Raw genomic sequence first — 17,878 nt, 5'->3', positions numbered from 1 at the left:
GTCTTAAGTGATAATAAAAAGGTATCACATCAGGTTTAATATAATTCAAATCCACAAGCGAGACTATGAATGAATAGATGTTTCTTATTAGTGAATTTATACAGCACCTCTTGAAATGTTCCAAAGAGATGCAAGTAAATTATTCCCATGGAGTCATGTTTATAGTTACACTGTTCAAAGAAAGCGATTAAAAGGATTCTATAGGTAGGTTCATGGACCCTAAGTTTCATTACAGTATCTTAAAAAAAAAAAAATCACAAGGACGTAATAAGATAAAAGTTGTAGCCAGGACAATTAAAGAAAAAAACGACCACTGAAGGAAATTAATGAGATTTAAACAACATTCCTCCATAGCTCTTTGAATAGAAATTAAAGGGCATCGCAGTGAAGCAGGCACGAAGGAATACTGACTTTGCTTGTAAAATAAAACATATTTCGGAGTTCCCGTCGTGGCTCAGTGGTTAACGAATCCGACTAGGAACCATGAGGTTGTGGGTTCGATCCCTGGCCTCGCTCAGTGGGTTAAGGATCCAGCATTGCAGTGAGCTGTGGTGTAGGTCGCAGACAGGGCTCAGATCCTGCGTTGCTGTGGCTGTGGTGTAGGCCGGCAGCTACAGCTCCGATTAGACCCCCAGCCTGGGAACCTCCATGTGCTGAGGGTGTGGTACTAGGAAAAAAAAAAAAAAAAAAGACCAAAAAAAAAAAAAAATTTTCATGGCGAAAAAAAATCTGTAGCGGAGACAAAAGAAGACAATACTCCTTTCCAGTACCTGAAGCAGAAAGCAAGTTACTATTTTCAGTAATAGGTTGTAAACCCAAAATAGCCCTATGATGGGCCTGCTAAATACCATAAGGCATCAAAATATGAACAGATGTCACCACAATAAGCCCCAAATTGCCTGAAAAGCAAAACATTAAAATCCATTATCGTTCAATTAGGTAATTAATACATAAACAGCTCTTATTACAAGCTGTTCAGAAAAAAAGCTTCAGTACCAAATTCCTACTCTTTGGTCCAAAACAGATGGTAACTCACAAATTGAAGGTTACCCTCAATACAAGTTGTTAAACTCAATAAGTGTAATTAACATCATCTGTGTGTTATAAACACCGAAAAGGGTGAGATATGACTCTGGTTAATAACATGCTGGTTACGCAACATGTCAAAACTCATTCGTTTACGGCTCAAAATAAGAAACTAAAATGAGAACTCTGAACCTTCCAATTCCTGGGCATGACTGATTTTCCCATTATTAACACCCCATAGAACCACACTGCAGTGAACAGTGCTGGCAAAAATTTACGTCATTGCAAAATGCTTGTGTCTAAGGCAAATGATTTTAACAAAGGCAATATGGTCTTTTTAAAAAAAGTTATTTATTTTTATATCTAATGATTTTTATTTTTTTCCATTACAGCTGGTTTACAGTGTTCTGTCGATTTTCCACTGTACCGCATGGTGACCCAGTGACACATACATGTATACATTCTTTTTTCTCACATTATCCTGCTCCATCCTAAGTGACCAATATATTCTTTACTCTCAAAGGTCACAATAAATATAAAAAGGATGCTGATTTTCTGGCTGCCGTCAGCTCTCGGCATGGGATGGGGCAGACAATCACTAGCTTAGTCCTTCCTCGGGACTTTGCAGAGTTGTGCAGCCCATCGTTCGCAAGTCTGCAAACATTTCCATCACCCCACAGGAACACCTGTGCCCGTCGAGCCGTCACGCCTCATTCCCTCTCCCCCTCCCCAGCCCACTTGGTGTCTGTATGGCTCTGCCTGTTCTGGACGCTTCATAATAATGGAATCACACGGTACGTTTGGGGTCTAGCTTCTGTGAGTCAGCATAAAGCTTTCAAGGTTCAGCCACAATGGAGCAGGTATCAGCACTTCACTCCTTTGCGTGGCTGAATACTATTCTACGGGAGGCAAGGACTACATTTTATCTTTCCCTTCACAGGCAATGGGCGTTTGGCTTGTGTGTGCCCACCTTCTGGCTACTGCGCCTAGTGCTGCCAGGAGCACTGGTGTCCAGGGAGGGGTCCGAGCCCCCGTTTTCCAGCCCTGGGGTATGGACCCAGGAGGGGAACTGCCTACTTCGTTTTGCTGTTTTGAGGAACATGGCAGGGGTACGCTGCTGCTCTCCTTGGAGCAAACCTCATTAACCTTCCACGCAGAAGCTTTGCCACGTCTGTCAGGGCAACCAGAGGCGCTGGATTGGTTTTGTTCCGCCTGCAGCTCTGGCTGTCACTCCAACACCCTCCCCCGCCCCCGAGGTAGTGTAGCCCAAGCTTTGGGTTGTGCGTGGGTCAGCATGACCACTTGAGTTGACTCTGCTTGTCCAGGTACCTTCTCACACTGTTGTCTGATACGGACCCACGTACACGACACCTAAGAAAAGCATGGGCCTGTCACGGTGTGCCCACATTTTAACACTGTGGTTTTCAATCAGGCGTAACTGTGCCCTCCACCTCCGGGGACCTTAGGATGTTAGGTCATGTGTAGGGACAGTTTCAATTGTCGCAACTGGAAGAGGGGAGCTCCCGGCACCTAGTGGGAAGGACGGCTTCCCTTCGTGAAAGACTGATCAGCCCTCACGGGTCAATAATGCAAAGAAACTTGATTTGGCCAGAACAGCTTTTGGAATCCTTAGGTAAACTCTTGGTGACTTCTGCCTGATTTTGCTCACTAAAGTCCAAAGGATAAACCTACATTTTTATTGATCATAAATGAGATGCCTAACTATATACAGAATGATTCGACCTCCTGATAAAACAGAATCACATGCGTACAATTAAGCTCCTTTAAATGCCCGTGGAGAGGCCAGTATGGATCAGAACTGAGGCCCACCGCCAGCAGCCAGCATCACGTGCCAGCCATGTGGGAGCCACCGAAGCACTGGGTCACCCAGGCCCAGTCAGACCACCATCCTGCCGAGTCACCCCTGCACCTCTGACCCTCAAAATCTAACACACTGTGAAGGACGGGGGGGGGGGGGGGAGATACCTGGAGTAAGTGCCTCTGCATCATCAGCTTATAGAATGGGGACAGTGACGTGCAGGGCTGCTGGCAGAAAAGCCTAGAACCACAGGAACTTGGAAGCCAAGCAAAGGCAGGTTTCAAAGTCGGAGAGAAATCTGCCAAAACACGTTCTTCAGAAGGATGTTTTCCAGATTGTTAGCATGTGCTTAGTATCCCCACATGAAAAGTGGTTCTGTGATCCCATATTCTACCTTCAATAGGATGGGTAACCCTAGCTTAAAGTTATTAAAAAATAAAATAAAAAGGAGCACCTAAATACATAAAACAAACATTAACAGACATAAAGGGAGAAATATACAGGAATACAATAATAGTAGGAGGCTCTAAACCCCATTGACCTCAGTGGATAGATCTTCCAGACAGAAACTCAAAAAGGCAATAGATACGTAAATAACACAATAGAACAGATGTAATTGATATTTTCAGGATATTATATTGAAAAAAACCCAGAATACCCATTCTCATGGAACATTCACTAGGCTAGACCTCACAGGAGGGTACAAAACAAGCCTCAACAAATTTAAGAGGATAGAAATTATTTCAAGTACCTTTTCGAACCGAAAGAGCATGAAACCAGAAATCAACCACAGAAAGAGAAATGAGAAAAAAAAATTGATTACATGAAGACTAAACAATATGCTACTAAAAAACCAATGGGTCAGTGATGAAATCAAAGAGGAAATTTAGAAAAAACTTGAGACAAATGACAATGAAACATAAACATACAAAATCTACGGGATGCTGCAAAAGGAGTCCTTAGAAGGATGTTCCCAGCGATACAGGCCTTCCTCAAAAAACGAGAAACATCTCAAACGAGGATTAAACAAAACCTAAAGTCGTCAGAAAGAAAGAAATGATAAAGATTAGAGAGGAATTACATAAAACAGAGATTAAAACACAATAGGAGTTCCTGCTGTGGCGTGATGGGATCGGCAGCAACTCTGCAGCCCCACAACACAGGTTCAATCCTTGGCCTGGCGCAGTGGGTTAAAGGATAGGCAACCAGTGGGTTAAAGGATTCAGTGTTGCTGTGGCTTTGGCGAAGGTTGCAGCTGTGGCTCGGATCTGATCCCTGGCCCAGGAGCTCCATATGCTGAATGGTAGCCAAAAAAGAAAAGGAAAAAAGAGAGAGAGAGAAAGTTCTTGCTGTGGTGCAATGGGATTGGCAGCATCTTGGGAGTGCTGGGACATAGGTTCGATCCCCAGCCTGGCACAGTGGGTTAAAGATCTGGTGTTGCTGCAGCTGAGGCTTAGGTTGCAACTACATCTTGCATCTGATCTCTGGCCTGGGAACTCCATATGCTAAGGTGTGGCTGAATGAAAGAAAGAAAGAAAGAAAGAAAGAAAGAAAGAAAGAAAGAAAAGAAAGAAAGAAACAGATGAAAAACACAATAAAACCAAGAGCTGTTTATTTGAAAGGGTAAGTAAAATCTGCAAACCTCTGGCCAGCCTCACCATAAAAGAACACTATGGGGAGTTCCTGTCGTGGCGCAGTGGTTAACGAACCCGACTAGTAACCACGAGGTTGGGGGTTTAATCTCTGGCCTTGCTCAGTGGGTTAAGGATCCAGTGTTGCCGTGAGCTGTGGTGTAGGTCACAGACGTGGTTTGGATCCCACGTTGCTGTGGCTGTGGCATAGGCTGGCAGCTGTAGCTCCGATTGGACCCCTAGCCTGGGAACACCCATATGCCATGGGTGCGGCCCTAAAAAGACAAAAAAAAAAAAAAAAAAAAAAAAAAAAAGAACACTATGAACAATTATATACCAACAAACTGGACAATCTAATAAAATGGACTCATTTCTAGAAACATACAGCCCACCAAAACTGAATCAAGAAGAAATAGATGATTTGAACAGATTGATCACTAGAAGTAGAACAGAATCCATTAAAAAAAAAAAAAAAAAAACACAACTCCCTGCAAACAAAACTCCAGGACCAGATGGCTTCACTGGGAAATTATATCAGACAAAGAATTATACCAATCCTTTTCAAACTCTTCCAAAAGACTGAAGAGGAGGGAACGCTCCCAAAGTCATTCTAGAAACCACTTTTACCCTGATACCAAAACCAAAGACACCAACCAAAAAGGAAATTACAGGCCAATATCTTTGATGAATATAAATGCGAAAATTCTCGAAAAAATTTTAGCAAATCTAATCCAACAATGCATAAAGATCATACATGAGAGCCAAGTGGGATTCATCCCAAGTTCACAAGTATGTTTCCATACATGCAAATCAATGTAATAAATACTCCACATTAACAAAAGACAAAAATCACATGATCATTTCAATAAAAGCAGAAATAGCATTCGATAAAATTCAACACCCATTCATGACAAATTGAAGATGATTTAAAGAAATGGAAAGATATCCCCTGCTCTCTCCTGTCCTGGAATAATTAATATTGGTAAAATGGCCAGACTGCACAAAATAACCTACAGATTTAATGACGTTCCTATGACATTATCTATGACATTTTTCATAGAACTAGAATGAATAATCCTAAAATTGATATGGAACCATAAAAGACTCAGAATTGCTAAAGCAATCCTAGGGAAGGAGAATGAAACTGGAGGCATAAAACCTCCCAGACCGCAGACAACACTACAAAGCTACAGTAATCAAAACAACATGGTATTGGCACAAAAATAGACAAAGGTAATCAACAGAACAGAACAGAGTGCCCGGAAATAAATCCACATACCTATGGGCAATTAACCTTCGACAAAGGAGGCAAGAACATATCACGGGAAAAGACGGTATGCTCAGCAAATGGTATTTGTTGGGAAAGGTGGACAGCTGCATGCAAATCAATCAATCACGCCCTCACGCCATACACAAAAATCAACTCAAAACGGCGTAAAGACTTGTAAATATAAGACATGACGTCATAAAACTCCTAGAGGAGAACACAGGCAAAACATTCTCTGACGTCAACCAGACCAATGTTTTCTTAGGTCAGTCTCCCAAGACAATAGCTATCGATGCAAAAATACATAAATGGGACCTAATCGAAAGCTTTTGCACAGCAAAAGAAACCATAAACAAAACAAAAAGACAACCTATGGAATGGGAGAAAACATTTGCAAATGATGCTCCCAACAAGGAATTAATTTCTAAATTATACAAACAATTCATACAACTCAATAACAAAAAACCAAATAACACTTAAACACTGGGCAGAAGCTCTAAAAAGACGTTTTTCCAAAGAAGACATACAAATGGCCAATAAGCGCATGAAAACTTGATTCAACACCTCTCATTATTAGAGAAATGCAAATCAAAACTCCACTGAGGTTACCACCACACACCAGTCAGAAGGGTCATCATTAAAAGTTATACAAACAGTAACTGCTGGAGAGGGTGTGGAGAAAAGAGAACCCTCCTATGCTGTCAATAGGAATGTAAACTGGCACTGCTGTTATGGAGAACAGTATGGAGGTTCCTTTAAAAATTAAAAACAGGAGTTCCCGTCGTGGCGCAATGGTTAACGAATCCGAATAGCAACCATGAGGTTGCGGGTCCGATCCCCGGCCTTGCTCAGTGGGTTAACCATCTGGTGTTGCCGTGAGCTGTGGTGTAGGTCCCAGACGTGGCTTGGATCCTGCATTGCTGTGGCTCTGGCATAGGCCGGTGGCTACAGCTCCGACTGGACCCCCAGCCTGGGAATCTCCATATGCTGCGGGAGTGGCCCTAGAAAAGGCAAAAAACCAAAAAAAAAGAAAATTAAAAATAGAGTTGCCATATGATCCAGCAATCCCACTCTTGGGCACACATTCAGAGGAAAAAAAAAACAATTGTAATTGGAAAAGATACATGCACCCCAATGTTCACAGCAGCACTATTCACAACAGCCGAGCTATGGAAGCCACCTAAATGTCCAGCAACATAGGAATGGATAAAGAAGATGTGGCACTTACATACAACGGGACGCTACTCAGCCCTAAACGAAGGAACTCATGCCATCTGCACAAACACAGATGGACCTAGAGTTTATCAGTACTAGTGAAGAAAGGCAGAAAGAGCAAGGCAAACACCATGTGATACCACTTATTAAAACGGTACACAAATGAACTTATCTACAGAACAGACACAGAGAACAGACTTGTGTTTGCCAAGGAAGAGGGCAAGATAGACTGGGAGTTCGGGATTAGCGGATGCAAACTCATATCGAATGGATAAACAACAAGGTCCTGCTATGGAGCACAAGGAACTACATTCAATACCCTCTATAAACAGCAACAGAAAAAAGATATATGCATACGTGTGTGTGTGTGTGTGTGTGTGTGTGTGTGTGTGTATATATATAAAATGCCTTACTTCTTGACACTGTTAGAATATTAATATATTAATACATATATTTGTGTATATATACATACAAACACCATATCTTTTTAATTTAATTTATTTGAAGTATAGTTGATTTCAATGTTGTGTTAATCCCTGCTTTATAGCAAAGTGATTCAGTTTATATATATATATACACACACACATGAGCATAAGCAAGGTCCTACTCTCTATATAGCGTACAGGGAACTATATTCCATACCTGGTAATAAACTATAATGGAAAGGAAAAAACCCAATAAAAGTAATTTATACATAATTGCATCTGTTATCCACCTGCCTCTAAGGGCGATAAGTCATGTCATCCTTTTAGTCAATCAGGGAAGAATGCTGGCTACCAGATTCTCACGCTGCGTTCTCAGTGACGTGTCCAGGCGCCACCACTGACAGTGTCCTGCCGGGGTTCACGTATATTCAATCATCACTCTACTGTCTTGATTGTCTCATGGTGCTGAGCTGCAGGCTGCAGAAATTGGGTGAAGCACCTTCCTCCCCTGGAGCCTCTGTGCATCTGGGCATCCAGAGAGAGGATGATAATACTTCCTGTGCAATATGCTACGGTTTGCCCAACTCCCCACATTTCTGACTTTTCAAAAATATGTGGAAATTTTAAGACACCTTTCTGATTGATTTTGAGTACATCCGCTGCTAGAGATTCCAACACAGGCAGGTTTGGCTGCTGGAAGATTACAGGTTCTCCAAGAGCCGTCTAAAACCAAAGTATGCCTCTTTAGAGATTTTTGGAAGCTTGAAAGCCAAAGACGACAGCACCTGACGAAAATGGACGCACGTGTGCCAAGATGGTAATGACTTATAAAAATGTGACTTTTAATATTCTAACAGTGTCAAGAAGTAGGGCAGTTCGAGATGAGTCTTCCTCCACAGGGAATTAAAATCAGGCCATTGTTCTCTTTCCACTCATCAAACTTGGAAAATGGGTCCTGTGAGGAGAAAGGTCACTCTGCATTCATCATTTCTTCATTTTTTATCATGTCATCTTCTTAAAACATTCCCTTCAAAAACAGTCTGCATCGGAGTTCCCACTGTGGCTCAGCAGGTTACGATCTGACTAGTATCCATGAGGACATGGGTTTGATCCCTGGCCTCTCTCAATGGGTTAAGGATTCGGCGTTGCCGTGAGCTGCAGATTTAATGTGGCTGTGGCTCCAGTTTAACCCCTAGCGAGGGAACTTCTGTATGCTAAAAAATAAAAATAAAAAAAAAAAAAAACCCATCTGCATGGTTAAATGGTAGTATTTGTTGTCAATGCTTATAGAAAAAAGACGTGAGTTTGAACGCTTTTGGAATTAACATTCCAGCACTGTTCTCGATAGACAGCAATCTCGGGGGTGCATCAACTTTCCTGGGCATCGATGTAATAGATCAGCGTCGTTCACAAGGCCAGGAAGATTTTGGTAAAATTTCTGACCTACACTCGAGATGGGGAGAATGGTTACTGGTGGAGCGTGTCCACCAAGCCGGCAATTACCCAGACAGTTCCTGCTGAGACCTCATTCCCAAGCTAATAAACACCGACACGCTCCACCTACTACCAAGGCCAGGCCCCAGAGCTTTCCCGGGTACCCAACAAACACTCTTCGATCCAAGTAGTCAATATAAACTTATAATCATGCAAAAACAATACACACTGGTTTCTTCTTCCTTCCTTTCTCTTCTTTTCTTTACGCTTTTTTAGGGCCACACCTGCAGCATACAGAAGTTCCCAGGCTAGGGGTCGAATCGGAGCTGCAGGTGCCAGCCTACGACACAGCCACAGCAACGCAGGATCCGAGCGGCATCTGCAACCTACACTACAGCTCATGGCAATGCTGGATCCTTAACCCACTGAGCGAGGCCAGAGATCAAACCCATGCCCTCATGGATACTAGTCAGGTTCGTTACCACTGAGCCACAATGGGAACTCCTAAACACTGATTTTCATCTTCGTTTTCCAAACCATATTTTGTGTTTCTTTTAGTGCTCATCCTTAAAACAGTATTTCTTAGAGATGACAACATGTGTTATTGATTGATTGATTGTCTTTTTAGGGCTGCACCTGCAGCATATGGAGGTTCCCAGGCTGTGGGTCAAATTGGAGTTGTAGCCGCCAGCCTATGCCAGAGCCACAGCAACCCCAGCCCACTGAACGAGGCCAGTGATCGAACCCTTATCTTCACGGATGCTAGAAGGGTTCGTTAACCACTGAGCCATGACGGGAACTCCCAACACGTGTTATTTAAAGCAAAGGTGTCAAGATCTAATCTGCTTGGGAAATTCTAGGTTTAAAAAAGGTAAAATAGACCCAGGAAGCTACATAAACCCCAGGCAGGATAAATACCAGAGGAAACCCCAAGAAGACCCAGTTTTCTGAAAATCAGCAAGAAAACAAACTCTTCAAAGCAGCCAGAGAAACTACCTCCAGAAGAAAAAAATAACAAATCCCACCAACTTCCTGTCCAGAACAATGCTAAGCCAGCAGACAACGGAACAGGACTCTGAAGACAGGATGTATCAGCCTAGCATTCTACACTCAGGCAGAAACATCTTTCAGACGGGAGGGCCAAGCAAAGCCTTTTCCAAACAAACAAGTGCAGAGAGAATGCACAGGCAGGAGATCTGCACTGCAAGGAATACCGACGGACGCTCTTTGGGGGGGGAGACTGATTTCAGACGGAACCATGGACTGAGGCGAAGGAGTCGTGAGGGACAAAGGCTAACTTCAGGGGGTGAATATAAAAGCCTCCTCTTCTTGTTTTAAATTTTCTTTCCCGTATCAATGGCTGCTTAATGCCAAATTACTAACCGTGCATTGTAGCATATGAAACCCACATGAAAATAAGACGTCTGAGCACAAAGAACCGGGTACCGAAGCACAGACACACACAGTTGCACGTTTCTTACACAGGATGTGGGAAGTATCACTCAGTGTAGCCGCTGACAAGACGTATACTGTAACCCGGAGAGCAACGCCATCAAAACAAAGACGACCTGCTAATACGCTAACAGTGAAGTCAAGTCACACAAATCCTCTCAGCTTATGCAAACACACGCAGGAACGGAGGGAGAGAGAAACAGAGCACGCGATACAAACAGAAAACAAATAGCCGGTGGTAGATGGTACAACCCTTCTGATTAAAAAGCTGAGACTGTGAGGCACGATCAAAAAGCCACAGGCGGAGTTCCCGTGGTGGCGCAGTGGTTGGTGCACCCGACTAGGAACCATGAGGTTGTGGGTTCGATCCTTGGCCTTGCTCAGCGGGTTGAGGATCCTGCGTTGCCGTGAGCTGTGGTGTGGGTCGCAGACGCGGCTCGGATCCCGTGTTGCTGTGGCTGTGGTGTAGGCCGGTGGCTACAGCTCTGATTTGACCCCTGGCCTGGGAGCCTCCATATACAGCAGGAAGTGGCCCTGGAAAGGCAAAAGACAAAAAAAAAAAAAAAAAAAAAAAAAGCCACAGGCAACTCTGTAACAAACCCAGCCTACCGCAAACCCACTTGGCCTAAGCACATACTGTCTCTGAATGAATGGGTTATGTGTGTACACTGGAGACAGAATTCTGTCTATTGACTGCATACCACTGACAGGATATTTACTATACATCACTGACAGGCACTGTCTTGTTTCGTTCGATTTAGATTCTCCTCTGCGATTTCTTCCATCTCTTCCTTGCTTGGTGAGTCCGGGGAAGATGCTGCAGAGGGAAGAGGACAGAGCGACTCCCGCCCTTGAAGGAGATCGGGTGCCTCCGTCGAGGGATCCATACGTGAACATAACACGAGCCAGGCAGGGATGCTGGTCTGCTGGGAGCTGACGGCGGAGAGCCCAGGCCGGCAGGCTCCTTAAGAACCGCGGCAGCGAGGCTGCATCCACCTGTTCCCCTATGACGCCTTAGGGCGCTGAGCAACAGAATTCGGGGAAGCAGTGGCCTCTGCTCATGAAGTCAGGTGGGAGCTGGAGGGCCTGGCTGGGGGTGGTACTCGGGGGATGGGGCCGAGACGGCTTTCTCAGGAGGCACAGCCGCTCCACGCCCAGGCCCCCTGCTCCCCGCACCCCCACAGGTGACCTACAACCCCGGCTAACGTCCCACAGCAATCTCGGTCTCAGCGTCTGCTTCCTGAGGAGCCTTCTTAAAACAACATCCCACGTACAAGCGTCCTGTTCTCTCAAGTGCTCCTATCATGAATGCTGTGGGCATTTCTTTTCTTTTTTTCTTCTTGTTCTTTTTAGGGCCACACCGCGGCACATGGAAGTTCCCGGCCAGGGTCGAAGCAGAGCTGCATCTGCCGGCCGACACCACTACCACGGCTATGCCGGATCTGAGCCACATCTTCCATCTACGCCTCAGCCTGTGGCAACGATGGCTCCTTGACCCACTGAGCAAGGCCAGGGGTCCAACCTGCATCCTCATGGATACCAGTTGGGTTCGGAACCCGCTGAGCCACAACCGGAACCCCTGGACATTTCTTTTTTTAATCAAAGAAAACGATGGTGTTTTGCATGTTTCATGAAAAAGCACATGAGCAAGTGTCTCCATAAACACGCTGGTATACAGGGTACAAACCTTACACGCTGAGAAACGTGCAGAACATGCCAGAAGACGTTAGATGGAACATACTTGGTGATCTCTATTATTCGTCTGGTCAGGCTATTTCTTTTAAGCTGCATCTATGGCATGTGGAAGTTCCCGGACCAGGGACTGAACCTGCACCACAGCAGTGACCAGAGCCACAGGAGTCACAATGCCAGATCCCTAACCTGAAGCACCACCAGAGACCTCCCAGGCTACTCTCTACTAATTATGAAAATGCTCTCCTTTTCTGAAGTTGAGTAGAGAGACAGGAGTCCCTGTTGTGGCTCAGTGGAAACAAACTCGACTAGGATCCATGAAGATATGGGTTTAATCCCTGCCCTTGCTCAGAGGGTCAGGGATCCAGTGTTGCCATGAGCTGTGGTGTAGGTCGCAGACACAGCTCGAATCTGGCATTGCTGTGGCTGTGGTGTAGGCCGGCAGCTGCAGTTCCAATTCAACCCCTAGCCTGGGAACTTCCATGTGCTGCAGGTGCAGCCCTAAAAGGCAAAAAAATAAAAATAAAAATAAAAATAAAAATAAAAAAAAAATAAAAAAAAAATTTAAAAATAAAAGTAGGAAGACATATCAAGGAGAAAGTTCCAGAACGGTAAAGCAGGGGTGAGCACACTTTTCCTGTGAAGGACAAAACAGCAGGTACCTTGGACTTTGCAGCATACTGTGTCCGTTCTAAGCATTCACTCTATCTTGGCTCAAAATCAGCCAGAGACAACATAAAAACAGATGGGCATGGATATGTTTCAATAAAACCTTCCCCACAAAAATAGGCTACAGGCAGAGCTGGCCTTCGTGCAAGAGTCTGCTGATCCTCGCCTTGGGGCAAGATCATGCTGCATTTACTAAGCTGTGCACTCCAAACTCATTACTCCCTCAGAGCAGACCCACTCATTGTCAGGGTGACTTGAGACCATGAACACCTGACAGACGTGCTTGACTCCAGAGGTCTGTGCCTTGTACTGGGAATGGGCACGGGGAGGGGGTGGGGGGGCAGCAGGAGTGTGGGGTGGACCCCCGCTCAAGGTCCTGCTCCCTGAGACACAGGGAGAACCCTCGGGACAGTCACGCAAACGCCACTCCACATGAAGATGGAGCTTTCAAAACCCAAGGGCAGGAAATCTCACGAAAACCTGCCACGTCTCTCGAGGGTCCCGGAAGCATGAAACGGAACAGAATCATCGCAGCAGTTTGGAAAGCATAGCCTCGGGGTTTTTTTTCTCCTTTTTTAAAATGATCTTTAGTTGGTTGAGTTTTGAGCTTTAGGTGCAGAACAAACTCGAGAGGGAGGCACAGGGATGTCCGACAGCCCCACCCCCATGGACGTCCGTGGACATGTCCTCACCCCCCAAAGCCTACAGTTCACATCGGGGTTCACGGGTGGTACCTTCTACGGGTTTTGACAAATGTACGATGACATGTGTCCACCATCACCGTGTCACCCAGAGTAGCCTCACTGGCCCTGAACGCCTCTGTGCGCTGCCTGCTCACGCCTCCCTGCTCCTTACACTCCGGCAGCCACAGATCTTTGGGCCGTCTCTGCGGCTGTGCCTTTTCCAGAACGTCCTAGGAGTTGGAATCACACAGCACTAGCCTGTTGAGGTCGGCTTCTCTCACTCAGTGATGCGCCTTTAAGGTTCCACCATGTCTTTTCCTGGCTTGAGCTCATTTCTTTTTACGGCTGAATAATCTTCCACTGTCTGGATGCAAGAGGTTATTTATCTGGTCATCTACAAAAGGACAACCCGGTTCCTTCCAAGTTTTGGCCACGATGCATAGAAGCTCCCGTAAGCAACCATGTGCAGGTGCTGGTGTAGACATTCCAACGCCTTTGGTTCATTTTACTTTTTTTTTTTTTTAATGGCATTAACAGTATATACGCAATACATGTTCATGGGAGAGATTTTAAGTGGTTCTCAGTGGCAGGCAATTTTGTCCCCCAAGGGTCACCTGGCAATGTCCGGAGAGGTTTCTCGTGGTCCCAACGGGGTGAAGGGCTCTGGCATATGTGATGAGTACAGGCCAAGGATGCTGCTAGCGTGATACAGTGCACAAGACACCGCTCCCACCTTGAGCAAGGGTTATTGGGCCCCACATGTCACTCGTGCTAAGGCTGAGAAATCCTGACATGAGACCAAAATGGTCAAGGTTTGGAGTTCCCGTTGCGGCTCAGCACTCATGAACCTGACTGACATCCATGAGGATGTAGGTTCAATCCTTGGCGAAGTCACATAAGACCCAGGACTCTCCCCTCGCCTGATCGGGACCACAGACGCCTCCGTGGGCACGTGGGGGGGAGGGAGAAACACAGGTCTCGCTTCAAGGCCGCATGCGTGCCGTCCTCAGCACCCGACCGGTCACCAGCCTCCACGAGTTCTCGGACGCGGGGAGCCCGCCGCCAAGCGGGTGGGAGCTGTTCCCCGCTTGTCTGGCCATACATCCCACGGCCCTTTCACCGCGTCCCTTAGACGCACTTCTGAGGGACTCGTCAAAATAAAAGATAAACAAATCTTTGTTCTTCTAGCCATTTCTATTTGCCTTGAAAGCCAAACTCCTGCCTAAGTTTGGTCTACCCATCTCGATCCCCCAGAATTTATGCCAGGTCTCAGCTGGCTTTCTTGTCTCTGGATTCCAGCGAGGCCTAGTTTCCCAGAAATGATCCTCAGCGCTCGGAAAGGGCCGTGGCTCCCTCGTGATGCCAGCTGGCCGCCTCTCTGAGAAGCAGCTGGTCCAGGAGGGACCTCGGCGAACCCGCGGAATCCCTCCGTGAGGGCTGTGTGTCCCCTGCAGAGGAACCTAACTTCTCTGTGCCACGAAACGAGCACAGTGCTCGAGAGTTATTTTATACGAATTCACATATTCGAATACACCTCACGCCAGACTTGGGGGTTTGTACCAAATGATAAGTGTGACTAGAACAACCACAGCAGGGGAGCAGCTGCACACTGGTCCCCGGAATGCTGCTGTGCTCTTCATGTTCTCTTAATCACTTTGATTCTTAAAGAAACAATAAAAACCAAGATGAATCTTACATGTATTTTACCACCATGAAAAAATAAAGTTAAGGAGTTCCCATTGTGGCACAGTGGAAACGAACCCGACTAGTAACCATGGGATGTGGGTTTGATCCCTGGCCTTGCTCCGTGGGTTGGGGCTCCAGCGCTGCGGTGACCTGCAGTGTAGGTTGGCAGCTGTAGCTCTGATTGGACCCCTAGTTTGGAAACTTCCACATGCTATGGGCGTGGCCCAGAAAAGCAAAAATAAATAAATAAATAAATAAACAAATAAATAAATAAATAAATAAAATAAAATAATAATAATATAAAAAAAAAAGGCCAAGATAAATCTACAAACATTTTCACCAGTCACTCCCACAAAGGAATAAATGTGAAAAGTTTCCTAAACCTCTAAACCCATCACACAAGTACAAGTGTAAGAGAATGAAGTTTTTTCTTCAACTGGAACATAATCACATTTATCTCTGGTTTTTTGTAAATGGAAGCATATTATGTGGTTTCCAAACAACTGAAGCTTTAAGTGAGCGAGCGTGTCTGAGAAAGAAAAAAGAATAGGGTCAGGTGAGAAAACATATCTGCTTAGACGGAGTGAAGATGCTAGAATTCTTTTTTAATTCTGTTTTTATTTTATTTTATTTTTTGGGACATGCCAGAGCATGTGGAAGTTGCCAGGCCAGGGACTGAACCTGAGCCACAGCACTGACAGCGCGGAATCCTTAACCCCTAGACCATCAGGGAACTCCAGATGCTAGAATTCCTGACTAGCAGTAGCTTCATGGGTGATTTTATCTGCCCATCTTTCTCTTCTATTGACCCCACTTTACCAGTCTAATAGATAATGGGCTTCCTGCAAATATAATTTCAAAAGGGGAAAATGCAAATGCCCCATTGCCTATAAAAATTAAATATATGGAGCCCCCTTGCATCCCAGCAGTAACAAACTCAACTAGTATCCACGAGGATGTGAGTTCCATCCCTGGCCTCGCTCAGTGGGTTAAAGGATCTGGCGTTGCCGTGAGCTGTAGTGTAGGTCACAGATGAGGCTCAGATCTGGTGTTGCTGTGGCTGGGGTGTAGGCTGGCAGTTGTAGCTCGGATTCGACCCCTAGCCTGGGAACCTCCATGCGCCGTGTAAGAGGCCCTTCAACAAACAAACTAAATATAAAGGAAAGCCAGAACTTCAGTGAATTTCCTAGTTTAAGCTTGGCCCAATTTCCTTTGAACTTGTTCAGATTTCTCCCAGGCCTTAAGATCCCCTTCTTGAATGAAAGGAAATGATACGTTAAATGCTTAAGCACAGAGTAGCTGTGCTCCTGCTGGATGTGTATGTTAGGAAGGTCCGGGGCTGATACTTCTGACAATAAATTAACCTCTGAACAAAATGTTACCCTAAAACGGTATTTTGACGATGCCATGGTTAACAAGGGAACGTCAGGCTTCCGGGTGTGTGCACAGGACTTGACACATGTCACACACAGCCTGCAGTGCACGGAGGAGCACTTGCACAGAAATGCTGAAAAGGCCGCACAGTATGACATTTACATGGAAATATCACGGATGAAAAATAGAAGACGGTGCCTTTTAGGAGGGTACAAACCCTGCCCCCCAAAAGTATACGAGAAACGTGAATTTGGAGAAACCTTTCTCAATTTGGTTCCCCCATCATATAGACATTTACTTCTTATTCAATGGGAAGAGCCCGGGACTTAACAGGACAGGGAGCAAACTCTGGAACTGGGAACAGAAAAGCAAATGCGTCTGAAATGGGTGAGTCTCACACCGGGCTGGGGTTTTACCCTCTGCACCTGCTACTGAAGATCGTCTTGCTGGTGCTTCGGCATCAAGGATTGTTGCTTATATGCGAAACAAGGACAGAAATGAGGTTTAGAACAGTGATGAGTCAGGGAGACAGCTTGCTGCACCCACTGAGACCCGTGGCAATGCCCGTGGTTATGGGCAGAGCAGCCAACAGGCCTCTGCCTTGTCATTCTAACCTGTTCCAGGAGAGAGAGCAGTTGGCAGACTTGTTCTTAAAGGGCCAGAGAGTAAATATTTTTTGCTCCACAGCCACGCAGAGCTACAACTCCTCAATCCACTACTGGGATGCGAAACGGAGCGCAAGGAAACCGAGGGCTGTGGCTGCATTCCGAGGAAACTTTAATTACACACAACGAAACACAACTGTCATGCATGCTTCTTTTGATTTTTTTAAGCCACTTAAAAATGTAAAAACCATCCTTAGCTTGTTGACTCTACACAAGTGGGCAATGGGTTCCATTTAGCCTGCAGGCTGTTGCTACACCTCTTGTGCTAGATAAGATGAGCCTGGTTAGAGTCCATTTCTATCCCATCTTACAAAGATCACTTAACCATGGACCTCAGGGAAAACATTACGATGCTTTCTGCAAACCGTCAACACAGCATGACCGCCTGGTCCAGCCATTCCACTTCTAGGTATAAAACCCAAAGAACGGAAAGAAGGAACTCGAAGAGATATTTGCACCATGATGTCCTTAGGAGAAAGAGGGAAACAACCCAGGTGTCCACCGATGCAGGAATGGATAAACCAAACGCAGCTGACGGGTAAAGTGGAGACATCATTCAGCCGACACAAGAAACGAAATTCTGACACATGCTATAACCCGGAGGAACCCTGAAAACATTCTGCGAAGTGCAGTAAGTGAGACACAGAAGGGCAAACAACGGATGAAGCACCTGGAGTCGCTAAAAGGAGAGACCAAGTGAAACAGTGGTTGCAGGAGCTGGGGGGAGGGGGCGAAGAGAGGAGAGTTAATACCTAACAGCTCAGAGTTCTGATTCGGGAAGATGAAGAGTTCTAGGGATGGATGGCAAGGGTACTTACCGCACAGAACAGCATACTGTAT

The 17,878-nt window shown here is 45.5% G+C and overlaps 1 protein-coding gene across 6 annotated transcripts in view; it reads right to left on the bottom strand.

Annotated features, from left to right (window-relative positions):
- The window catches only part of LOC102166569 (transducin beta like 1 X-linked), a 247,535-nt gene that overhangs the window by 79,771 nt on the left and 149,886 nt on the right, over positions 1-17,878 (bottom strand). The gene's annotated exons all lie outside the window — the stretch shown is intronic.

The sequence above is a fragment of the Sus scrofa genome, chromosome Y (genome assembly GCF_054392235.1).
Source record: "Sus scrofa isolate SSC_HxYL_T2T_F1_AM1 chromosome Y, Sscrofa_HxYL_maternal_Yorkshire_Landrace_v2.0, whole genome shotgun sequence".
NCBI classification, from domain to species: domain Eukaryota; kingdom Metazoa; phylum Chordata; class Mammalia; order Artiodactyla; family Suidae; genus Sus; species Sus scrofa.
This window is presented reverse-complemented; position numbering and strand designations above follow the sequence as displayed.